The following is a 26,240-nucleotide window of genomic DNA, read 5'->3' on the forward strand; positions in this document are numbered from 1 at the left end:
TCAATAATAAGTGCGCCGCATAATAAGGTTGTCAGTCCTGTGAATCAAAACCTCCCATGATGGGATATGGCAAGGGGGGGGGGTGAAGAAAGTTTGGTTGACTCTGTAGGGCACAGTGGGAGGTGGACTGAGGTGAACCCACTGAGGTGAACACAACATTTTGTACCACGGTACAGTTTTGCTTGTTTTACATAAGAGAAGCCAGTGTGCACCAATAGGAGCTTAGCAATATCTGATGTCAGGTTGTAGGCTTGGACCCAAGTGCAAGGAAAGTGAGGAGTGAGCAGCAGTTTGAATAAATAATAATTTAATGAAACACAAAGAGACTTACAAATTTTGTAAGCAGGAGAAAATAATCCAAAAGAAACAGGAACACGGAAGGAACGGGGGAAAGAAATCCAGGAGCACAAAAAACAGAGTAACACACAGGACGGAACTCTTCATAAAAGACAGACGACGAATGACGCAGACCAACAACAGACACGGAAAGCACACAGGCTAAATACACAAGTAAACAAGGGTGAAACAAGGGATAGGTGACACAAGGGCTGGGGAACAGGTGAAAGACATCAGGGCGGGGCACACAATCACACAGAATAACTCAAGGCAGGAAGTCAAACAAGACATGACATGGGAGAAAACAGAGAGACTAAAAAATAAAACAGGAAACTAAGCATGAAACAAAAGGATCGTTCGAGATGAACTGCGCCTCGCCTGTAAAGCGGACGAGAGCAGGCGGCAGCAGCCGGGGGCGGTGACAAAAATCCGCTGTCAAGTCGGACAGTTTCCAGGCGTTTCCAGCAGCCTTCAGGCTGAACAGGAAGTCACAGAAACACTCACATCCTGTTAGGTCTGATTCCGATTTAAGAAAATGTTATCAGACCCATATATCAGCTTGTAGAACAGTCTCCTGTTGTTTTTATTATGACAGAGTAGCTGTCAAAATGCTCCACATGCGATCTGTTGCTGATTTTAATTAACAACACACTGTAGATGATCCGTAATCTGAACAGATTTAGTCTCTCTGACTTCTAAACCAGTCCTTCCAGAAAAATGCAGTTTTTTTGTGATTGTTGCGGGCAAAAATCCTTGATTATGCGGCACGTTTTCTTAAAAAATGCGATGGAATATGTAGGATATTTATGCAGTTTTATGCGATGAAATTGCGGGAACTTGCAAAAACTGCAGTTTGATGAAAAAGAGAAAAAAAAAGTGATTCCCCCCCAACACCCTGCTTTTTTTCCGATGATCAGTTCGCGTAATTACGTCACTTCATAACGTTCCCATGGCAACAGGGGAAAATGGCTGCTCTTGTGTGAAGTAAACGCAACATTTTTCAACTTTCTGCTAAGATATATGTTACTTTTTTGCTCTTTTGACTTTTTTATGAAATCATGCAAGCCCCGCATATTTTGCGCGGAAATCGGCAATTTATGTGGCCAAAGTGCGGCGTATTTGAAAAAAATGCAGCCCCTGCATAAATATGCAGACTTTGGCTGATTATGTATTGAATTATGCGATCATAATCGCGTTTTTCTGGAGGGACTGCTAAACATAATTCTCAGCCACACAACATGTGGTTTGTACAGAATAAGCCTTTAAATCAGACAAATAGCAATTCAAATCCTTCCAATTCAAAAACAATAAAAAGTTTAAATAGAATGTCATCCTGTTGAGTCGATTCTTGATTCAATCAGCTGTTAGATCAGCTGAGAGCCACGCTTTTCCCAGCATGCCCTGGGTCCGCCTGGGTGTTGCAGTCGGTGAAAAGCAACTGCGCTGCCTGCGTCTCAAACCTGCGGCCGCCTTGATCTCGTGAGGTTATCGTTGCCCACGTGTGCGTGACGTCAGAGCAAGTCGAGATCAAGTCGGATGCAAATCTAACCGGCACGCATTGGGCGCGCGGTGATCGCCGGTGATCGATTCTGCGCAGACCCGGCTCATCTCGAACGGGCCTAGTGACACGAGGTAAAACATAGAAGACAGAAACATGAGACGTAAAACAACAAGGAAACAGAGAACAAATCAAAACAATAAAACTACAACAGAAACCCACTACCGTGACAGTTGGGTTGTTTGCTAATGTTGCCAGGCCACTGTCACTCACACGGGTCTGATTAAGCAGACTGGCTGACTGTCTGACTGTGAACCTCCGAATAAATATTACTTAAGGTTGTTCACTCTAAACTTGAACTTTTATGGTTGCTTATTTAGTCATGAATATTTGTTACAGTGAAATATTTACAATTTCAAACCAAGTTTTCAGGGGATTCAATAAAACCGTTGCTGGTAAATTATAAATTGCTTTGTAAGGAGTTCCTTGAAATGACACTCCTCCATGTATCAAATGACTGAAATATGAATGGATGCCAGCTGCCATCACCAAGGTTTAATAGCTGCACACTGTTAACTGAAAAATCCTAGAGACACGGCTGCCAGATCGGCTATTATCCCTTAACGCAGATCAAATTTATGCACCGCTCTTGACAGAGGCAATACAACACCTATTTTACTTTAAACTTATGGAATTTATACAGCTGCAGCTTATATATACACATTCAATAATGTGCTGTTATTATCACTTTAAAGCAATGGACAAAAGTTAGTGTGTCATTAGGCAGCACAAGTCCTCCTTCCAGAATAATTGTTGAATCTGTAAATTTCAGGCAATTTTGGGGCATAGAGAAAATGAGGCCGTTTGTTGCAGAGAGCAGTGAAGCTCCAATCATTTTTGCACCACAGTTTGTCTAATTACAGAGCTGATTTATTTGCTCCATTATTTAATCTCAAGCCCTAGCAACACTGGTCATGATGAAAACAGTGATTATCGCCAAAGTATGGGCCAGGCTGGGGAATTTAACTTTTATTGCTTAGAATTAGGAAAGAGAGGAATTGTTGAGAAGATGCAGGGAGACTGAGAGGTATGTAGAGGCAAGGTGGTGCCATATTTCCATAAACTGACCTTGGGGAGTGTTTTCAACAGCATCTTTCTCTTTATTGACCAGTTGCTCAATCACACATGGTTGAGTACTCATGCTTTTCCCTCGCTTCACCAAACACCTGCTTAAAACAGAGATACCATACAGTTGCTCCATTGCCTGGACTGCACCGGATTGTGTCTTCTTTACTTTCTTTACTGCTCTAACACATGCACAAACACACACTAGACAATGCCCCATCACTGCTCCTGTCGCCAGGGGCGGGGCTAGAAGGGGGGCATGGGGTGGCACTGCCCCCCCTGAAATAAGATTGCCCCCCACCATTGGATCAGAGTACTGTCACTTGGCTGCATTTCCTGCCAATCTTCCCAGCCCTTGTCACATGACCAATTAATGTTTCCATGATGACTATCCAAAATTCTGATACCATGGAACCAGCACTGTCATTTTTTTTTTTTTAAGTGGCAGACTGAGCCTATAGAAAATGTGTATCGTATTTGGATATACAATTTGTTTAAAATGAAAACAAGCGAAATTAAAAAAAATGTATTTAGCAGAATTACATTGGATTGATCTATCCAATAGTTCCTATATTTCTAAGCAGATCTTCTATGCTGTATTCTGATAACCGTGATAACTTACTGATATTGGTCTCCCCTGTGCCACCCGACTTAAAAAATCCTGGAATCACCCCTGCTTATCGCTGCAGGATTGCTGTAACTGGCTCTCTCTAAGCGGATTCTTTATACATGTACATAAAAACTTCAACGTCTTACAATATATGAAGTATCAATAATAATAAGTATTCAATGTCTGCCATTTTTGTACTGCTGTCACACTGCAGCCTGAACTGTGTGTGATGGACTTTAGACCTTTCTTCAGTAAAAAAAAAAATTAAAGATTTTGAAGGATAAAGGAAGTGGAAATCTGCTTCCCGTAAAAAGTGAAAGATGTTTAGATCTGCTGACTGAGTTGAAGGAGTTTGTCTGCACTGTTCTGATCGTGAATAGACACAGGTATAAGAGGCCATCGCAATGTATGGTACTTGAGTCTGGACTCACCTTAAATGCACATTTTGTGGTCTCTGTGTCATGTTGGTGTTGCCTTCAATTTTACTTGAACTTAAAATGAGGATGTCAAAGTGACGCACTCTTGGAATTTTTCATTAATCCTTTTGGCCAATGCAGCCAGCTTGACTCATTTAAATGAATAGACACAGCTTTGCCCATAGCATCCATTCTTAGGCTTATTTCACACAGGTTTGTGTAATTACTTGTAATATGATGAGCACAGAAACGTTTCATTTACCCTTGAACGTTTGCAGAGTAATTTATTTACACATACTTTGGAATGCCACTCGAGGTAGCAGTATAGTTTCGGACTCCTCTGCCTCACTACAGCCAGCTTTAACAAACAAGACTGCGGTTCCATCCTAATACACACACTAGCAGTATTTGTGGTATGTCAAGTGCATACTTGTGTGACATAATTCCGGTAACTGCTACAGTGCCCAAGAGCCTGTTAAGAATGCAAGTGTGTGGAGAATTATCAGAGCTTAATGGGACACACTTGATTAATGAGACCATCCCATGGCTCTTGCAAATGAAGATATACGTAGCATGAGTTTAGTCAGGAAGAATATCATTTTGCATTCTTAGGCCTGTAGTTTTATTTCTCATGCATCCTGCCATTCACTTCTCCCACACATGCTCACTCGTTATTTCCTTGCTGTCTTTTGTCTTGACTGTCAATCATGACATCAGCTGTTCTCATCAGCTGGTCACATCAGCTGATCTAATCTATCCAATAGCTCAGCGACACACCTACATTGTTAGCCAATGATTCTGCTGCTGCCTCTGTTTAAATATGATTCTCTCTCTGCCTGTAGTGCGCTCATGCTGCTGTTCAGGGCTGTTTAAATCGGTTCTCTCTATTGCTGTCAGCTGTCATTTCATCGCAAATCGTCGCATATGGCAAAGCGCCCCGCAACCTGCCCATCACCGTCAGTCTTTGACCATTATTCAGCTCCGTCAGCTCCTTCAGCCTCTTCAGAATCATCAGCCCCCACCACCAGTGTCTGGACTCCATGGGGAGATTTATCCTGATGTTGCTCAGGGCAGACGCCCCTCTATTACAGATCTCCCTGTAAAACCTCTTAGAGACTAAAGCCGCCACACACACTTCGTAGGCGTAAAACCTTTTATGTCTTTGATCGATAGCTCGAAGTTCAAATTATTTCAACTTTGACCTAGTTGCCGCTGACCTTTCGTAAGTGCAACCAATGAGATAACAGCTTACAGCTTACCTAGCGGCGTGCAGAGAGCAAATCGATTAGCATGTGTAGGCTGGTTTAGCGCCAAAGACTTTCTACCAAGACTTAATTATTATACATTGTCCATTATAATAAATATTTATCTTTACTTCATTTAGCCTACTTGTCTCGTCCATAGACTGTAAAAATAATTGACGAAGCTCCCAGGTCTATGAAGTGAAGCCAAAGTGCCTGAAACCTGCATTCTAATTTCCATAAAAAACAAGTGCGTTTATGGGAAAATAACCCTACTTCTCACTTAATTTTTTTACCTCACTCAGCGGTTGAGACCATAATACAGCATGATATTAACTTTGTAAATTATGGTCCCATTTATTTTAAAATTGACGATAAAGGAGAGGATGCTTTAGGGGCGTGGCTACAGGCCAACCTGTCAATAATGAGGCTTAGCAATGCTTATCAATGGCCCTGTGTACTAGTGGTGTCAACAATAATCGATTCGGCGATTCATTGCAATGCGGGGCATGCACGATTCAGCATCGATGCGGCAAAGTGCCATAATCGATTATGTCACTGTTTATTTTCTGGCCTTGAGTGGACAATAAAGTTGTAAAGTTTCAATTACTTCTGTATCAAAGATACAGGAGAGTGATAATACACACATAGCAGCCAATAAAATCTGTTGTTCAATATCCTCTCAAGGATCACTGTCCCGTTGAAGGGACCACGCGCTCGCTGTAACCTAGATAAAACTTCCACTCATGAGCGTTTTTATAACTTTAAAGCATTAAATCTTCCAAATATACACACCAATTGAAAGCTTAGCCTCTAAAACAATTCAGCCATAATCTGCGCAGCTGTCGAGAGTGCATCCATACCTGTTTTCGTTGTCCTTTCAGCAACAAAGTGGTATGTTGCCCAAAACTTGATTTTCATAAATCCCCAAGAGTCCAAGGAAATGTAATATCCAAGCTTTATATTCCAAAACGATCTGTTCGCCTCACAATGTTGAAGTTTCTGGCCTAATCACAAGGGAAAAACGCGAAACAATTTTCCATTTCCGCACTTGTTATCGGCGCTAGCTTCTCTGCCCAGCTTGCTACATGCTCAAAGTGGGCGTCAACGAATTCCCTAGCTTCTAAGCTTTTGATAGACATCTCATATGAGCCAATCCGTTCAGGTTTGCCTCTGATATGGCCAATGAAAGCAGACAAGCCGATGACAGCAAAACGGAGACATTTCTGTAGAAAAATCAATTTTTGAGTCTTTTGGCATCTGGATTTTTTCTATAATAACCTGAGACATGTTGCTATGGCCTGGGTGTATCTGTATATCACCAGATGTGTTTACAGTATTTTATTTTGATCATTTTACAGATGTATTTTACAGACTTGGACGGAAATAAAAAACCTCCATTCTAGCCTCTGTAACTCTGTGTCAGTAAGGCCTAGAATCACCCTGACACTTGAGAGAAAAAATTTAGAGTGTTTCCTTTCCAATGATGTCAGGCACACCCCAGAATGTCAAAGTATGTGGGAGCTGTACCACTTTTAATTTTGGTAAGTCGTTTAGACCAAAAAGCATGACATTTCAGCCGATTCTTAACAGGATATCTGACTTTTTGCCTCATGACTGATGAAAAATTTGCCTTGTTGTGTGCAGTAGAATTTTGATGCATCGCAATGCATCGTAGAATCGAATTGAATCGAATCGTTACCTGGTGAATCGTAATCGAATGGAATTGTGAGGTGTGTGTACGTTAACATGGCCGTTAACTTGTTTTTTGGTCATGTTTTCGTCTTAAACTTTAACCCTCTCACTGTGTGTTTTCACTTCATCAAAGTCAATTGGAATATTTTGGTTGGCTAAAAATTCAGCATTCTGCCAACCAAGCTAGCTGGCTACTGCTAGCGTTAGGTGGTAACTTAGTGGAAAGTTTGCAGATTTTCTTTGTACTGCAGTACATGCAGATGAATAGCGCCAGTACCCGGAGATTTGCGTCTACCCACCGGTAAATCTCCAATGGAAGACGCTTCAGGCAAGGTTTGAAAATCTGCAATTTTCCATTTTTAGCGTTTAGCTTAGCGCAGCGCCATTGCAACCACAAACAACACTGGTTTGGCTGCGCCATACTGTTCGGCTCCACCCTACTGTCATACATTTGCAGGTGGCGACGGCCAAATTGCCAAATTCGAGTCTCTGGTCTGGGGCTCGCTTTGTCTGGGGCTATGTTTTGTCTCCATTTATGAGACCTTTAGGATAACTCAATAATAATAATAATAATAATAATAATAATAATAATAATAATAATAATAATAATAATAATAATAGGAACATCATAAGGAAGCTATATTTGCACTAGGCCTAGGATGCAGCCGGCTCTGTAATATGGCCTCTAGTCATGGCATCTACTGTGCCTATAGGGAAGTGTGGCTCTGGTAATCATAGACAACAAAGTTCTGAGCTAATGATTCACTGTAGCTGCTGCCATTACCCACCCACCTCCAACTTTAATAGATGCTAAGGGCTCGGGGCTTCTCCAAATATAAATCCATCTGGATGGAGGGGTAAAACTGGATGACTCATCAGATGATTTTCCATTGCTCAGGGCTACAGGTCTTGTGCTCCTTTAAACAGTTATGCGTCTGTGCAATGGTGTCAAATACAAGGCTTTTCTGCATGAGAGAAATGGTGATATTTAATACTTCTCTTACTATCAACATATACCATTAAAAGACCCAAACCAAAAACAAATTGATCCTACTAATAAGTATTGTCTGTGTATCCAAAGATCGTATTCCTCTACACTAATTGGGAAGAGCGGCTCAGTTGGCCTAGTCGTGCCATGAGCTTTACAAGAATATTCCCCGATGAGTCTAGCCACTGGTTGTGGTGGTGTTGGTGGTGAAGGGGTGAAGAGCAATATGGCTGAAGATCTGGATGGATGTAATGTGGAGCCAGACTTTTGATGAGTTCAGTGGAAGGACCCATGGGCGCTGGCTGGGATGAAAACTGGAGGTGAATGAGTTGAAGGAGGGTTGCATTGATCTGACACTGAAAGGACAGCTGACAGCAACAGAGAAAAAAACTGTTCAAAGTTTGACAGCAACAAGATAAATGAATCGCAGAGGCTGAATCTGATCAGTTTAACTGAAACAGTGAACGCCCTCAGTCAGCTAATTGAGTTGGAAGCGGGAAAAGGAAGCGAGAGAGAGAATGTAAATAAATAGAGTAAGCATGAAGATAGTCTTCCTGATTGAATTCAACTTTCGCAAAGCTTCATTACCATGAACACACACACACACACACACACACACACTAGTTTAGTTTGACTCAACACACATACCATCTGTTCAGGTATACGTGCTATCAGGGGCGATTCCAGGATTTTTTTAAGTGGGGTGGCACGGGGGGGGGGGAGACCAATATTGATTTTAGATTTCAGAATACAGCCTAGAAAATCTGCTTGGAAATATAGGAAATATTGGATCAACCCAGTGTAATTTTGCTAAATGAAGCACATCACATTCATTATTAATTTAACTTGTGTATCCAAATACAATACAATTTTCTACGGGCTCTTAATTAGTCATGTGACAAGGGCTGGGAAGATTTTTTTTCACAGAACCGTGTAAAAATGAAGTGCAATACACTAACAATAAAGTTGCATCAAACTTCAACAAAGAAAACCTTGCTGTACACAGTTTTCAGATCATAGGAAACAGAACAGAAATGAAGTGCAATACACAATTTATTTCTTACAGCAACAAGTGCTCTACAGTGAGTTCAATATGTTTCTACTTGTAAATAGGGCTTCAAATTTCAACAAAATACACACAGTTGCCATATAATGTGATTAAAGTATATATATTTACCGAATGGAAAGGTAGCGATTGGCAGAACAGGCAGCAAAGTGACAGCACTCTGATCCAATGGAAATCAAATTTGCGAGATTGACAGCGCTCAATCATATTTCAGGAGGTGCGGGTGCTACCCTGGCCCCCCCTCTAGACCTGCCCCTGAGACATAGTTAGTAGAGAACCAAATGTGTAGTAATCCGCCGCTGAAAATAGTCCCCAACAAATGCACCATTTATTCGTGTTTGAATAACATTTGCTAAACACTACAGTGACCAGCTGTTTTAGAAAATTGTTCAGCCTTTTATTTTTGTCATGTTATTGCATCTTGGTAGCCTAATAATGAAGGTGCATACCATATAAACACAACATTTTGGCGCCTGTTCGATTCCAGCCAGGAACGTTTGTTGCAAGTCACACAGGCCTTCACAAACATTTCAGGTTACTGGCCACATTATTGTAACCTCCCCCAACCCTGATTGGAAATATAATACTGATTTCATACAGTACATTAATCAATTCCATCAGTAGTTGTCAATTTGACTTTTGCGGAGGAGGGTCTGGCTAGTCCACACAGAATTCTCGGATGGGAGAAAAACGTGCTCTGGTTTATTGGCATTTCTTTAAACCAATCACAATCTTCATGGGTGGCGCTAAGCTCCGCACGGAGCCGCTGTAAAATAGTTGTACGAGAGAAAACTCAGATTGGACAGATAGTCTAGCTAGCTATCTGGATTTACCCTGCGGAAATCTGAGGAGCAGTTAACCATAGTCCTCAGAAATCCACCAGAGTTTAAAATTACAACACAAAGAAAGCGGAAGGTAATGGAAATCGGCGAAAAGACATGCATCCGGCGGAATTTCCTGCGGCACCGGAGCAAGTGGAACGTCAAGTATATAGACTAATTTTCATAGCTTTGATAAAAAATGTTCTGTGCCAAGTCACCAGTTTTTTTTGTGAGAATTCTTCTGAAACCTGCTATATGCCTATTTGTCCTATTGGGGTCTCTTTTTATTGCCTCAGATTGCCTCCCTCTCTCCTATAGCCTCATCATGCACTCGCGCCCCCTCTTCTCCTCTGTGTCTGCCAGCCAGACGCTCTCAATATAGCTCTGCTCATAAACACAGAGACAGAGAGAGAGAAAGAGGCAGCAAGAGAGTGAGAGAAAGGCTCCTGTGACAGTAATAAAAATGAGTGAGGGGCAGGGGAGAGATGGAGATTGGGGTGAACGAGTGGGAGGAGAGAAGGAGGGAGGAGAGGACACACTCATGTAGAGCAGTCTGCATGCTGTGCGTGTGTGTGTGTGTGTGTGTGTTTGATTGAGAGAGCAACGCAGAGCGATAGATGAATCAACCAAAGCAGAGAGATAAGGCAATGAGCAAGACAGTGGGAGAGAGAAAAGAAAGAGGAGAGAGGGGGAATACAAGCAAGAAATGACGCAAGACAGCAGGAGAGGAGGCTGAGAAAATGACAGAGGGAGACCAAAAACAGACTGGTGTGAAGTGGTACAAGAGGAAGGAGGAGAGAGTTGGAGTGAGAGAGGTTGAGAGAGGTGAAGAAGTGATAGTAGGGAGAGCAAGACACAAGAAGATACCAGGGCTTCTCAGTGAGGTAGTTTTGAAGGCCAGGCTGTCCTATTTTAACCACTCAAATAAATAATGAATCCTATGGCTGGAGGGACCACACACACACACACACACACACACACACACACACACACACACACACACACACACACACACACACACACACACACACACACACACACTTTGCCTTGTACTCACCTCTCAAACACTACCTGATTTGGTTGACAGGCTTTGACATAGCACAATTATAAACACACACAAAACCACACAAATATAAAATGCTTTGGTCATTAACCAAACTGTGATTGATCTAAGATTCAAACATCTTAATGCTCCCCTGATTAATATTTTTATATTGACAATGGATCGATATCTAGAGGACTAACCCTCTAGATATGGGCGCTCGCTCTACCATGAGCTTACCAGGCACCCTGTCAGTGCTTTTCTGCCAAAGAATATTGCTATATAAATCCCTAGTGGTGACATTACATATAGTAAGTTGATCCATTGTTAATATTGATAATATTGATTAGTTTAGCTTTAAACTGATGGGTAATTTGAAGGCTCACATAGTTCAGGCTTACTGCAATAACCTGGGTTCAAATCCATCGCATCTCCCTTTCCCTCCCTAATCTGCTGTATTTATCCAAAAGTGAAAAATAAACCAATATTTCATTAAGAAAACGCAACTAAATTCTCACGTTTACATAATTTAGCTGCATGAAGAAACGGCTAGAGTGACTATGACTAATTCTGTCACACTGTGTCAGTACTTTTCAAGCCCACAAAAAGAGTCTGGTCGCTGTATACAGTATGTCATGTGTTTGTGAGTCTTTATGTAGCCAATCGCCCCCAACATCCTATTAACTTTGAGCACATAGTCATGTAAGACAGGAAGGTGTGAATGGCTGAGAGAGAAAGATGGAGAGAGTGAGTGAGGGAACACAACATTGTAATTACCGGCTTCATGCTGGCTGGCAATCATTGCCTCTCTCCTCCTCACTTGTGTTTCCTTCCTTGCTCCTCCCTCCATCCTCATTTCCTGCAGACCTCAGACATCTCTTCCAATCTCTCGGTCGTTCTCGCAGGCCTGTGCAGGTGGGGTGGAACTTTAGGCAAGGGGGGGGGGCAGGGGCCTGCTGGGCAGCTATTGAGGTAGATATACCATTCAGAGCCGGAGATAATTACAGCCATCACTGTCTCTGTCTATGTAGACGATGCCTCAGTCCTATGCAGGCTCTAACAACCTGTAGGTATAAAGTATATAGTGCTTCCTCTGCTAATGTTAACCGGGCTAAAGGCATTGTTAGGTTTGTGGTGGAGGAGGACAGGGCAAGTACATTGAGAATAAAGTGACCTGATGGAGCTGAGCTGTAGAGAAGAGGGCTAGGGCTCATCGACTGCCGACTACCACCATGTCATTTTCTCCTGCTTCATGACACGTGTCAAAAATGTTCATTATGCTATATTATTGTAATAGGATTTAAGTAGTAGGTCTATTTGCGCTAAATGTTCCATGTTGTTACATTTCCCTCCTACTAACGTTGAAAAGGCGATAGAAACAGCGCGATTAACATTTAAAATGAGAACCTTTGCACCGATTGCCCCTTTAAAAAGGAATATATGCTATCCAGTAGTTCAGCCCCGGGGAGGGGGGGGGCGGGGGGTGGCCCTCGAGTGCAGAGTATCAGCTTTTAGATTCCAGGCACCAAAGAATGCTACTTAATAGTAAAACTGGCTCTTCTGAGGAGGGCTGATGGCTTGTTGTAGAGTTATAAGTCGGGGGGAACAGAGCTCCTACTCTGTGGACAGCTTAACTATTCCAGTGGCGTCTGTCACCTCAGGCGTCCTAAAGCGTCCCATCACAAACGCAGGCATTATAAACACAAAGCAACAAGAGGTGTGCAGGGGGGTTAGCAGGACAGACTCTCCTGAAGCAATCCTGGACAAACTGCCTTTATTCAACGATTCATGAGTGGAGGAGCCTCCTGCCCCCCCCCTTACTGTTGAGTGTGAGCTGAGACAGAAGGCTAGCAGGAGGAGGGCGGGACACTGCTGTGTTTTCTACTGCAGAGTTTGGAGAAAGTGAAGGGCAAGTTTTCCTCTCTGCAGCTGCAGCTGAGGTTAGAAACATAAGGTCTCTGTGTGGTGTCGGACCGAATCAGCGGCAGGGAGGACAGATCAGGGAATCTACAGCCCGGCGTGCTGCACGGGACCCCTTGCAATAAAACTGTGGTTCACCTGAGACTGTTAATGCTTTTATTTAATATAATGTGTTGACTGTTTTTGCTTTGGCCAATATGCTGTGTGAAAACTGTATTTCACGTTCAACTGTACATTCTGGGTTCCAGGACTATATGTGTGTTTGTTAACCCAGCATTAAACGACTATGCCAGTGGTTTTTCATTTTTTACACCAGGGATCTTCAACAGGGGGTCCTCAGAGTCACTGCAGGGGGGGCCTCCAAATTATTGTTAATTTTTGAAAGTTTTTCAAAATTTAAAACGTCTTAACATGATTCCAACATATTATTAGCAAATATAAATACCCACTGATGATAGGCTTACTGGCCAATAATGTGGTCACTAAAATAGCCATCCATAGATACAGTTCATCCCAAAGGATTGACTGTTCCACATGTGTTTAACATTGAAACATGATTTATAAAATCATGCCAACAATTTTAAGGCTATTTGAATAGCTTTATAGCATATGCAAAAAAAAAGTATCTATAAATGCTTTAGGCTGCCCTAAAAGTTATTGTAGGACCAGATTAATATGCAACTTCATTTTATACAATATATGTAGTAGGGGGTCCTTGATCCATCTCTATTTTAGTTAAGGGGTCCTTGGCTTAAAAAACGTTGAAGACCCCTGTTTTAGACCACATAAACAAACATACAACAGTATACTGTTGTAGCCATGTGTGTATATATCGATATGCTACTGCTGTAATGTCTGCAGAGTCTGCCTGCTGGGGCTTCTCAGGGGGAGCCCCTGATCGGTTATTGCTGGATGGGCCTGCTGCTGCGAGTGTGTATTTTATGTCATGATTTCCTCCCTTACTTCCCCTACCTTCCTCTCGTCTTATCCCTCCCTTCCTTCTACCTTTGTATCTTGGAATATTTCCCTTCTATCATGCTTTATGCGTTCTTTCCTCCATTCATCCGTTCCTCACTGCATTCATCTGTTCCCTCCCCTGTTCCTTCCCCATGTCCTCTCTTCCTAACTCCCTGCCTCATACGTTCTTCTCTTTCTTTCTTCTTTTCATGCCTCCCTTTGTGTTTCCCTTCCTCCATTCTGTATTTCTTTCTTTCCTTCCCTTGATCCCTCTATCCCTCACTCCCATTGTCCTCCTTTCTGTTTCCTCTCCTTTCCTGTGCAATTGTCGTTTCTGTAGCAGCTTGATTTCATTATAGCTGCCGACGCACGCAGACACGCACACGCACATGCACACACGCAGCGCACTTTGACCCCAGTTCACAGTGTGTGTGTGTGTGTGTGTGTGTGCGTGCATGCACACACTGCAGAGACTCAGACACTCTTCCCTGGCAGGAGCCCATGTTCTCTATCTGTTTGAACATCATATGGCTTCCACTAACAGGGACGGATGTCTATGCTGGTGTCATTACAGTAACTGTTCTCCTGTGTGTGTGTGTGTGTGTGTGTGTGTGTGTGTGTGTGTGTGTGTGTGTGTGTGTGTGTGTGTGTGTGTGTGTGAACATGTAGCTGCATCTGTGTATTTCATTTCATGTGTCCTTGTGTTTCTTTAACGTGTGTTCATACATGTGTGTTTTGTATGTGTGTGTGTGTGTGTGTATGTGTGTGTGTATGCGTGCGCCTGGACCATAGCTAGGCTAGCAGACAGGAGAGCCGATTGGCCGACTCTCACCAGACATCTGATGAGGCATTCTGTCGGAGCGTGTTCACACACAGCAGGTCACCTCTTTTCTTCAACACACGCAGACACGCACGCTAAGAACACACACACACACACACACACACACACACACACACACACACACACACACACAGACACACAGACACACACACACACACACACACACACACATACACACACACACATAAATCATTGTCAGAGTTAGCATTATTCAGCAGCTGGTTGCTTCTTAGTAAATGGCACAGCAAAGGAAAGATTGTTGTTATTTACACTTCACTGCTTGTTTACCTTTACTATTGATTTCCAACAAGACCCAGAAGCTCAACGCTGATTTACAGCAGATTTTGTGTTTTTTTTTTCTTCTGTGTAATACCCACAGGCAAAAAACTATCCTCTCCCTCAATTCACTTCAGATCTGTCCAACTTGCTTAAAAACATTTAGGAGACAAAAGAAAAAAGGGAAAACAGCTGTTAGTTTAGCAACTGCTCAATCATTCCGCTCTAAAGCAAAACACTACTTTTCTCCCAAACACTATATATACACACAATACTTTAGCTCCTGCTTAAGCTACATGGAAAATAACTCCTCCTATGCATAAAAAAATCAATGTTTTAAAGGACAATTTGGGTTATTGAAAGGTGGGTCATAAATCCATTGTTTTAAACAATATTTCTGATGGCAATTGGAATTAGTTGGAAGAAGCACTAAGGCCCTGACACATCAACCCGACGTCAAAGAACTAGTGGTGACGAAGGCCGACCGCTGCGTCGCCTCACGTCACCTGTGTCTTGGCAAAAAAATTGCACTTCAACACACCGCCAGTAGCGGTTTTTGGCACGGGCGAAGCGGGCAGCTGCCCGGGGCGGCATTTTTTCATGACACAACCACAAAGCTGATCGCTGTTACATGTGTCAGGTGAAAAGATAGAGTTGAAAGATAGCCTACTTTACGGCTTTATTACCGAGTTGATAGGCATGTGTGTTTGTGTCGGCCGTCTGAAATATATATTATTATAACAACATAAGTGAAAGAGAAAATTATATTTCTCAATTGCACAAATCCTTCATTAGAACATTTGAAAAACACACTTAAGAGAATCCAGTTATTTAACTATTGCAATTAGAACAGGAAACACACATTTTAAGTTGCACAATCTCCACCTCCAACACAATTCTGCACAAAATATGACAGTATAATTTATCAGAACTTAAAATAAATATGCACTATAATATAGTAATTCTACAATTGTGTGGGTTTTGTGTGTGTGTGTGTGTGGGGGGGGGGGTCCTCGCCTTGGGTGTAATTTAATGTAGAACCCCCACTGTACACTGCAAAGACTACAGCTGGCGGACAACTAGCACGTACGTCTGTTCCTGCGTGAGAGGAAAGAACTCTCCATGCCAGCAGGCAGCTGTATTTATTCGTCATTCAAAATGCGAAACCAGACATACAAACTCTTGGGTGTTTGACCGGTTGCATTCAGCACTGCAACCTTAATGCCAATATTTATTGGCCATCAGAAAACCCTTGTAAAATCTTGGAACCATGGCCCAGGAACTAAAGGTAGATTCTGGTTCCGCTGGTCAAAATGCAGAAAGAAATGTCTCATACATGGTACATGGGAAAGTTCTGGCAGTGGTAAGGGCACTCAGTGAAACTCCCTGTTGTAAAAGTCAAATTTTACCTGAAATGCCTGCCTGTGTATTGTGCATCAAATAAGAGTAAAGTGTTAGAGTTTTCTGTTTGAACATTTGGGGACATATGAGTGCCCATTTAAGACTCACATATTCCTCTCAGAAATAATGTCTAACCTATGAAAGTTTGAGGTAGGGTTTTAAAATGCAATATGTGTGGTGGGAGATGATGGTTTGACTGTATGCATTTAAATGTCAAATGTGCTTGTGTGGGATGCCACCTCCGGCGCTACAGTTTTTTGGAAAACAAGTTTTGTAGTTATTACTGAGTTTGTGTAGTGTATGTGTGCTTGCATGTGGGTGGAAGCAGTATTCTCTAGGTTTTTATACGGCTTGTTTTAAGCTCATTTTTGACTTTTTGTGTTTCAGGAAGTATATTGTTCCATTAGCAGGCAGTTAGCGTGTGTGTGTGTGTGTGTGTGTGTGTGTGTGTGTGTGTGTCTACATATTAAACTTAGCAAAAGTTAAGTAAGGGAGACCACTTGTCTTGCAGATGAAGTTGCCGTTATCCTTATCCTGCCATGCTTTTGTGTGAAACTTACCAGGTCAACACAGTAACTTTAGAGAACAGCATTAGCTTACCTCCGCTCTGTCAGCAGCTCTTCACTCTTGGAACAGCATTTTTCCATAGCAAAAAAATGTGCTTTGGTATGGGATTTCTTCTCCTCTATGGCTGGCAGTAGTATTCCACCATCAAAATGGTCACTGTAGACCCGATGGTCTGCAAGGCCCAGTTCATGGAGCTGAGTGTTAAAGAAATATGCCACCGTTTGTTGAAATAGTTCTTATCACGGTGTGGGCCAACACATTTTTTGTCTCAGTGCAAGTAATTAGGTTGTTTTTTTGTCTTTTGTTGGCTCACTTTTACTCACAACATGCTAACCGGCAACATAGGATTCCATTCACTACGCTAAGCTAACTAGCGGCAGCGCTGGCGGTGTTGCACCGGACTAAAACGATGCATGCAAAAATGCGTTGGCCCACCTATCTACAGCTAGGGGAGACCGTGATAAGCCCTATTTCAACAAACGGTGGCGTATCCCTTTAAGATTAGTTTGTACCTGTATGCTAGCACAACTAGCCGCAACTTCAGATTGCCTGTATCTGATGGTAACGTCTATGAAAGCTGCGTGAAGTTTAGCTCGACATTTTGTTGGCACAAATTCGGAAAAGCGCAACTGAAAAGTCTGTACTCCAACACAATGAACTGTCCCCAGCACTCCTCTCTCCAACTCACCCATTCTGGCAACAAGTCACCTTGCGAGATTTCAGAATGAGACTTCACCTTCTTTCCACAATGTAGTCAGACACTTCTAATAACGTTCTGACCTGTCAGTAGAGGTGTTGAAATTAATCAATCGATGCATCGAATCGTGGACATGGACGATGCTGCGTCGATAATCGGCAGGCTCATAATCGATTATTTCTGTTTACAATTTAATGTAGGCCTAACAACATTTGTTTACATATTCTGTTATGTTTTGCACATTCAGGAAGTGCCATGTGCTCAGTGCTGCAGTTTTATGTATCCAATTTATTTAGTATTAGAGCACTGCAGAATGTTTTGTTTTTGAAGCTTGAAAAGCTATGAAATAAATATCCTACATGGCTTTAATAGAAAAAATTATTTGACGCATCGGGATGCATCGAGATATTGAATCGAATTGAATCGCTGACATGATAATCATAATCGAATTTGGAGATCAGTGAAGATTCACACCTCTACCTGTCCGTGGCAAAAACAGCACTTTCAGTGGACATGAATCGATGGTAGTTATTGACCCATAGGATTAAATTGCAGCATGGTTCGCGGCTATCGGCTGCAGGGTTCTCACTTAGTACTGGACCAATTTCAAAGATTGTCCCCATTAGTCACTTAGACACAAACACAAGGGAAAATAAGGTCCAGACTGAAAAATACCAAATTTACCCTTTAAAAATGCCCTTATAGCTGCTTGTGGTGATTTTTGCACTTACACAAAGTTTGGGGGACTTGTGAGAGAAAAATTAAAAAATTATTACTACAAGACACTGTATCCTACTACCATAATGCAACTCAATATCATCTTTTATTATAGGCAAAGTCGAAGCCTCCCTGCCTTGTAAGTACCCACTATTACATAAATTGACTTTGGTATGTAAACTCGAGTGCCCATTTAAGACCTCTCAGTTACAACAGTTTTGTTTTGAACAAATTCCATAAAAAAGTGTAAAGAAATAAACTGAGAAACTCCTGTAATATTTTCAGTATACTACTATATTAAGCATGCATTCAGCTTCAGATCATCGTCTCTGTGCACAGTGCTCCCCCACAGGTCAGGTAGCTTTTTGCATTTCTTTCAACTTGTGTGAATTATTTATTTTTCAGATTAGCAATCTAAACAGCAAATGCACATGACAAAGATATAAACATGTTAAATTGCAGGATATCTGTTTTTGTGGGTGAGGACCAATGGTTTAAATGGTCCACCCCCACAAACTATGACTCACTATACAGGAATTCGTTATGATATCCTCAGCAGTGAGGCACTTTATTTGACTGTGTAGGTGTACATTTTATGATTGACAGCGAGTGTGTGGAAGTTTATATTAAAACATGCAGAATGTAGAACAAAAAAAAAGGTTGTATGTGAATGTGGAAAAGACCTAAGCATCTACACACACACACACACACACACACACACACACACACACACACACACACACAAGGCACTATCTTGGCGACTTAGTGATCATGTCATTGGCAGGGGTGCCAGACGGCTGCAGGGACAGACAACTCACACACACACACACACACACACACACACACACACACACACACACACACACACACACACACACACACACACACACACACACACACACACACACACACACACACACACACACACACACACACACACACACACACAAATAGGAAGAAAAACAAGGGTTCAGAGGGTTGGATGAGGATAAAAATACGATCGAAATAGAACAATAGAACGTTAGAACGATAGATAGTAGGGCTGCTCCCTCTTAGTCGATTAGTCGACTAATCGGTCGTTTTGGTCTTAGTCAACTTAGATTTCTTTAGTCCATTAGTCGTGTTTTATGCTTTTTTCATGCTGAATTACTTATTTCCAAGAAACGTACGAGCACATCTCTGGTAAATAAGAATTAAAGTGGTTCTTTTGCATCTTTGCGGAGATACTCAGATTTACAGATCTGTCGATTAAATCAACTAATCGATTAGTCGATACAATTGAATGAGTGTTAGTCGACTAAGAATTTCTTCAATCAGCAGAGCCCTAATAGATAGATCAATAGATAGATAGATACCATAGATAGATCAATCGATAGATAGATACCATACATAGATACCATAGATAGATATCGATATAGATAGATAGATAGATAGATATATACTGCACATAGTTAAAGTGGTTTAAATAACAAACAATGTCAAATAAAAAACTTTTTTTTAAACCTTTTTTATCAACTGATTCTGGTTCTACTACGCAACTCTAACGTTATTGATCACTCGGCCCTGGGTGGGTACACTGGAGTTTTCAAAGTAACGGAACATCACTTAACATGGCGACAGATAGATCCATAGGGAAGTGATCGAGGTTACAACTACTGCAACACTGTGCATACATATGGAACATCCCTGGGTTACAGGGTTTGGTTAGGTTTTGGAACAGATTGTGGTATGGCTTACATACTTTGTTAGGGTTAGGGTGTAGCCATACTACAACCAGGCTACAAGTCAGCATGCTTACATGCTTAAAATGACAATGCTAACATGCTATGTTTACCATGTTCACATCTTATGGCGCTTACCCACTGCTAGTACCAGCTTGGCTCGGCTGCGGCGCCCCGTCCTCCATTTTCCATTGCAGATTTAGTACCGCCTCATGCATGATGCGATCGTGGCTTGTCGTCATAGCGACGCCACAGGAAACTGCCGTGACCTAACACGACACACACGCAGAACGTCGAAGGTGTGTTGTTTTTGACTCTCGGCATGCAGCCACAGCCAGAAGACAAATTTTGTTTTAAAAGAAGCTGGAGGCAGCAAAAAAAAAAAAAAAAAACTAAACTATTTAAAAACGGTGGGTTTGTTCAGCCCCCCCTTGTCTGTCGCTAGCAATGTTGACGAGCAGGTACCATGTACTGTAATGGAAAAACGCTATTAGTTTAGCATGTTAGCATGCTAACATTCGCTGCTTAGCACTAAAGACAAGTAACAAAAGAGGACGTTGAAGGCTGACTATCATCTTTTCTGCCATGGCGAACCTGCTTCATGTGTCTGTTCATCATCCACTTCTCCGTTTTATTTGCTGTCATAGGCGAACAGCGGCCGCACTTAATGCACTCAACAAAGCCGACACATATGTTGTCACTTCCCACAACTTGTTTAAAATGGTTCCATACCTCCGACTTTCCTCCAAACTTGCTCAAAGGTAATTCTCCTGTTTTCTTTTTTTCTTTACATCTTCAAGCTCCATGTTGCACTTAAGCTCCACAATACAGCCCGCAGCCCCGGTGTGATGACACATGTTGCATTTTGTAACTGTAGTCCAACTTGTGTAACTTTTTGGACACACTTTGGCCTAAATATAGCCTATATAGATACTAGTTCTGATTATGGCATAGCTTTCTCCCCACCCAATTAGGCTAAAGTAATGATTAAAAAAATACACAAATGCTTGATCAAGGGCCCGGCCCGGCCCGGCCCGAGGATAGTGGCGGAAAATAACGGCCCGGCCCGAAGTCGGGCCAGGCTCGGGCAGAGAATCTAAACTCTACCACTAAGGTCTATATAAAGAGACTTCAGATACAGTATTAGGGGACCACTAAGGTCTATATAAAAGAGACTTCAGATACAGTATTAGGGGACCACTAAGGTCTATATAAAAGAGACATCAGATACAGTATTAGGGGACCACTAAGGTCTATATAAAGAGACTTCAGATACAGTATTAGGGGACCACTAAGGTCTATATAAAAGAGACTTCAGATACAGTATTAGGGGACCACTAAGGTCTATATAAAAGAGACTTCAGATACAGTATTAGGGGACCACTAAGGTCTATATAAAGAGACTTCAGATACAGTATTAGGGGACCACTAAGGTCTATATAAAGAGACTTCAGATACAGTATTAGGGGACCACTAAGGTCTATATAAAGAGACTTCAGATACAGTATTAGGGGACCACTAAGGCCTAAATAAAAGAGACTTAAGATACAGTATTAGGGGACCACTAAGGCCTATATAAAAGAGACTTCAGATACAGTATTAGGGGACCACTAAGGCCTATATAAAAGAGACTTCAGATACAGTATTAGGGGACCACTAAGGCCTATATAAAAGAGACTTCAGATACAGTATTAGGGGACCACTAAGGTATATATAAAAGAGACTTCAGATACAGTATTAGGGGACCACTAAGGCCTATATAAAAGAGACTTCAGATACAGTATTAGGGGACCACTAAGGCCTATATAAAAGAGACTTCAGATACAGTATTAGGGGACCACTAAGGTCTATATAAAAGCATCCAAAGAGCAGCATGTCATGGGACCTTTAAAATGACATTCACATTAATTAATTTATTCTCACATGATCTGTATACAAGAAATCAAGTGCTAAATCTGCCCAATCGCCCAATCTTCTGTCATCTCTTTCTGACATTTCAGCTGCAGTCAAACACATTCTCTGAGGTCAAGATTATGACTTTGTCTGGTCGGCACTCTTCACAGCTGCACAGTTACTGTGACCGTCTCTCAGAACACTCTGAAGTGATCTCATACCATTTTATTCCCCGTCTAACTCTCTCAAACCACATCTTTTTCGGTGGTTTACTCGCCCTTCAGCATGTGAAACTGAGACTCCAGCAGTCCAGTGAGAGGCTTTAAGATTAGGACAATATGGCTGTGACGCAGGAGGAAACAGAAAACCTGTCAGGGATTAGAGGAGATTTTGGAGAATTTCACATCTCCCAAAGCGAAAAGAAAAAGTTTGAATGAGAGAAAAAAAAAAAAAAAGAAAAACAGAAGTATGAATTTATTTGCCACTGAACTTTGGGGAAATGGGTTTGTATTAAATGACACATGTGTATGCAGGTGGGTTTTGTGGAGGGGTACCTCTGTGTGTGTGTGTGTGTGTGTGTGTGTGTGTGTGTGTGTGTGTGTGTGTGTGTGTGTGTGTGTGTGTGTGTGTGTGTGTTTTTACGAGCCCATTGCTGCAAAAAACAGGTGTAAACACGCGTACACTCGTAATTTACAGCATTTAACCAATTTTTTTTCCATCTGTTTGCAGAGAGAGCCAAACAGGGTATTAAAGTGTACACATGGACCCTCGTGGACACACACTCCCACACACGCAGAGGGTCAGATAGAGACAGCTCGACACACACCCTTTCCCAAATACACACACACACACTTCTTGAAGGGCAGCCAAACCACATAGAAGGGCTGCACAGTGGCAGCTGGATCAGGGTTAGTGGTGTGTGTGTGTGTGTGTGTGTGTGTGTGTGTGTGTGTGTGTGTGTGTGTGTGTGTGTGTGTGTGTGTGATTTTTAGAGGGTGCCAGCAACCAAACCAGGGCAAATCTATTTATACATTGCAGTGCGGATGGAGTCTTATTTAGCACCAATGGCCTCAAGCCCCCTACCACCCCACACACACTGTACTACTGCCACACTACTGCCTCCCCCCCTATTGACACACACTCATCGGTGCACCATGTGAGGGTTTCACATCCAAGTCCAGAGCCCAGTATTGTTATTATTTTCCACGTCAGTGCGTTTGGGCCACGTCCAAGCTTCAAAATGGGAAAGATGTGAGCTTCTGGACAGGGACACTCAAGACGGATTGTAACAGTTAACTGTTTGCTAATTAAGCAAGCTGCACAGTTTGATAGCACTGGTGCAGAGAGTGCAGCAGCTGATGGCAGGTGTGGGGGGGGGGGGGGTGGTGATGCGTTACGCCGATTATTCTTACAGCTTATTTGCTCCTCTTTCACCTTGATCTGTGACACCTCAGGATGTCAATAACACAGTCACAACAACCCTGATGATGGTAAAGTTCTATTTATGGTTTGGTGGAATCAAATGTGATTGATACAGATGGCTGACAAATGAATGGGAAAACAAACTATGGGTCTTGGTAATATGTTGATCCACCAAAAGCCTCCGGGAACAGCTTCAGTCCCTTCTCCAAGTCCCTATAGTGCACTTGAGGAATCCTTTCAAAGCAGCATTCTTTCAAAACACATTTTCGTCATTCACAGTTTTGATGATGGCGGTAGTAAGCCCAATAACAACATACGTTTATGTCCGAGTGATAAAGACCTTCAGCAGCCTAGTATGACTTGTCCATTGGGAGTAGTAGTGTGACATTATAGACCAACAAAGGCCACAGGGAGAGAATATCAAGGTGGATTAATGGGTCAATTCATTTGACATCAACATTAGGTTTAAATACAGGAGACCACTGTTTGCTGTCTGTTTCCTTCCAACAGTCAATGCTTTTTTTTTTTTTTAATTGTTCCTTACCCTCAACCAAGTGATTATTGTAACCATAACGACGGATGTCCTCTAACATCCTCAATAATGTAGTAAAATATAGTTATTTCAAACCAAACCAAGATGTTTTTCTGCTGTTTGTTTTCTGTTTCCATCCGACAGTCAATGTTGTTTTAAAAAAAAAAGCCTGACTATAATCATACCATAACCTTAAGCATGTGGTTCTTATTGTAACCATGACAACGGTGGACCTATGACCATAAGTACGTGGTAGTTTTAAGCCAAACCACTATGTTTTTCTAACCTTAACAAAAGTACTTATTTTGAGCCAAACAAAAGTTCTTTTTGTGCCGACTCCTGACCAAACCTTAACCATAGCGTTGACCATGATCTGTAAACGGCACAAACCAACTTCTTTTGTCCTGCAGATAGGGATGTCAGATAAGGAGCAGGTATATGTCATGCTGAGGAGAAGACTAGACTACTTTTGTTCAAGCTGGATACAGACTGCAATATTGATAATGAAACCACAAAAGAAAATGCATCACTGACTACGTTTACATGCACATAATATTCCGGGTTTTGCCCTTATTCCGAAAAAAAAAACGATATTCCGACTAAGCTAATGAAAGTTAATATTCCACTGATATTCCCGTTTACATGTAGCTGTGCAAAATATGATTTTTTCAAAGTTTACCAGCGGTGGCGGACTTGTTGGACCATATGAACACAGCGTCCCTCTTTCATTCCTTCAACCAGCTTCTTGAAAAGGTCGGCGATTGATATGTGCGCATATCCAAAAACCTGTTGATATCCAAGTCTTTGATAATGTTTAATAGTAGCTGTGTTTCTCATTCTTATCGGGTCCGCAGCCTTGCAAACCGTTGGCTGGTTGGTTTGTGTACGGCAACCATAGCCAAGCACAGAGCTGACCGAAAGCCGTTAACAGGCACCAGGCCATAAACTGCGTTAAAAACCCTGATTGAGACGCATATTCCGAATGCGCTGTATAAATGTCCAAGGAATGCCTCTACAACCCAAAAAATACCGGGATATCCCACTTGTATTAATCGGAAAATGCTATATTTGGAAAGTGGCCTTACTCGGAATATCCAACAGAAATATGCTGTTTACACAACCTGTATCAAATTCAGAATATTGTCATGTTCGGAATAATAGTGGAATATTGGTGTGCATGTAAATGTGCTCACTAGCAGCAATCTCTGTTAACTTTTCTTTACTTTTCTGTCACTATTGCTGCTGCCGACCTTATTTCACATCCTGATATACTATCCCAACTGTTCATGAGCTAGTTAGCATCTTGCAGACACATACAATAGAGTTCATTTCTGTACACAACCAACTCTTTGAAGGACTGCAGGATACACGTGGTTGTCATGATGCACATGTTAATGTAATGTAGAGTATATCCCTTTAACATGTTGGTTTAAAATCTTAAACATTAAATTGGGTTAAGATCTGGTGACCGATAAAGTCATAGCATATGATTGACATCCACATTTTATACGCATTTAATCATTCAGTGGCCCCTTCTCTCAAAAAGGGAAGCATTATTTAGGTTTTTCCTTTGATTTATGCATCAATTCTGCTGCATTGATCCATAAAAAAAAAAAGCAAATTCAAGTTCAAATTAGATGCTGAGATAACTGTTAATTTGAGCATGCTAACATGGTCACAATGACTATGACAATATGGTGTATGTCTTGCAGGTAATTCTTACTGTCGGTTCACTATCTTACTTTAGTGTGTTAGCATGTTAACATTTGAGGATTATCAAAGTCTTCAGGATCCATTCTCTGCGAAGTGGTGGACCACCTGACCAACCGACCGACGTTGTCATCTATAGAGCCATGCTAAGTAGCAAAACAACAATTTGAAAATACTCCATTTCAGGTAAGAGACCTGGATTCAGAATTATTGTTGATTAAAAGGACTTTAGTATAATCAGTTTGATATTTAAATATTTTACCAGATTATTATCTTTAAATCATATACAACATATACGGTAAGCAGCATTTGAACGCGGCATGGCTGGAGTGGAGTACATTTGAACTACTTTATATACATATACTATATACATACAAATACATACTGGGCAGTTATTTGTTATAGGTTGATCTTGAATGTTGTTTATAAAACCTTATTTTGCAAAGTTGTAACTGCAGCTATCATATAATACCGTATATAATGTAGGACTTATTTTATTAATGTACTGTAAAATACAGTGAAATTAAAAATCTTTCTGAAATTTTGAAGCAGCAAAAGATATAGTAATAAATACTCAAAGATGAAAATAATAAATACTCAAATATAGTGCACATACCTGAGATTTACTTTTGTGAAATGTACTATGTTACTATCCAGTACTACTACTCATGTATGGTGGGATTTCTGTAGAATTAAGACTCGCCGTATGATCTGGTGAAGTCTGCTCTGCCGTGATACTGCGTCTACA

At 41.6% G+C, this 26,240-nt stretch overlaps 1 long non-coding RNA gene across 1 annotated transcript; it reads right to left on the reverse strand.

Moving 5' to 3' along the window:
* Nucleotides 1-1,821: 1,821 nt before the first annotated feature.
* LOC120549333 lies at nucleotides 1,822-11,735 on the reverse strand. The gene is made up of 3 exons (XR_005637374.1): nucleotides 11,616-11,735; nucleotides 2,963-3,060; nucleotides 1,822-1,955 (listed from the first exon to the last, which is right to left on the reverse strand). It is a non-coding gene; the product is annotated as an uncharacterized LOC120549333 (long non-coding RNA).
* Nucleotides 11,736-26,240: the final 14,505 nt, after the last annotated feature.

This window comes from Perca fluviatilis, chromosome 20 (genome assembly GCF_010015445.1).
Source record: "Perca fluviatilis chromosome 20, GENO_Pfluv_1.0, whole genome shotgun sequence".
NCBI classification, from domain to species: Eukaryota; Metazoa; Chordata; class Actinopteri; order Perciformes; family Percidae; genus Perca; species Perca fluviatilis.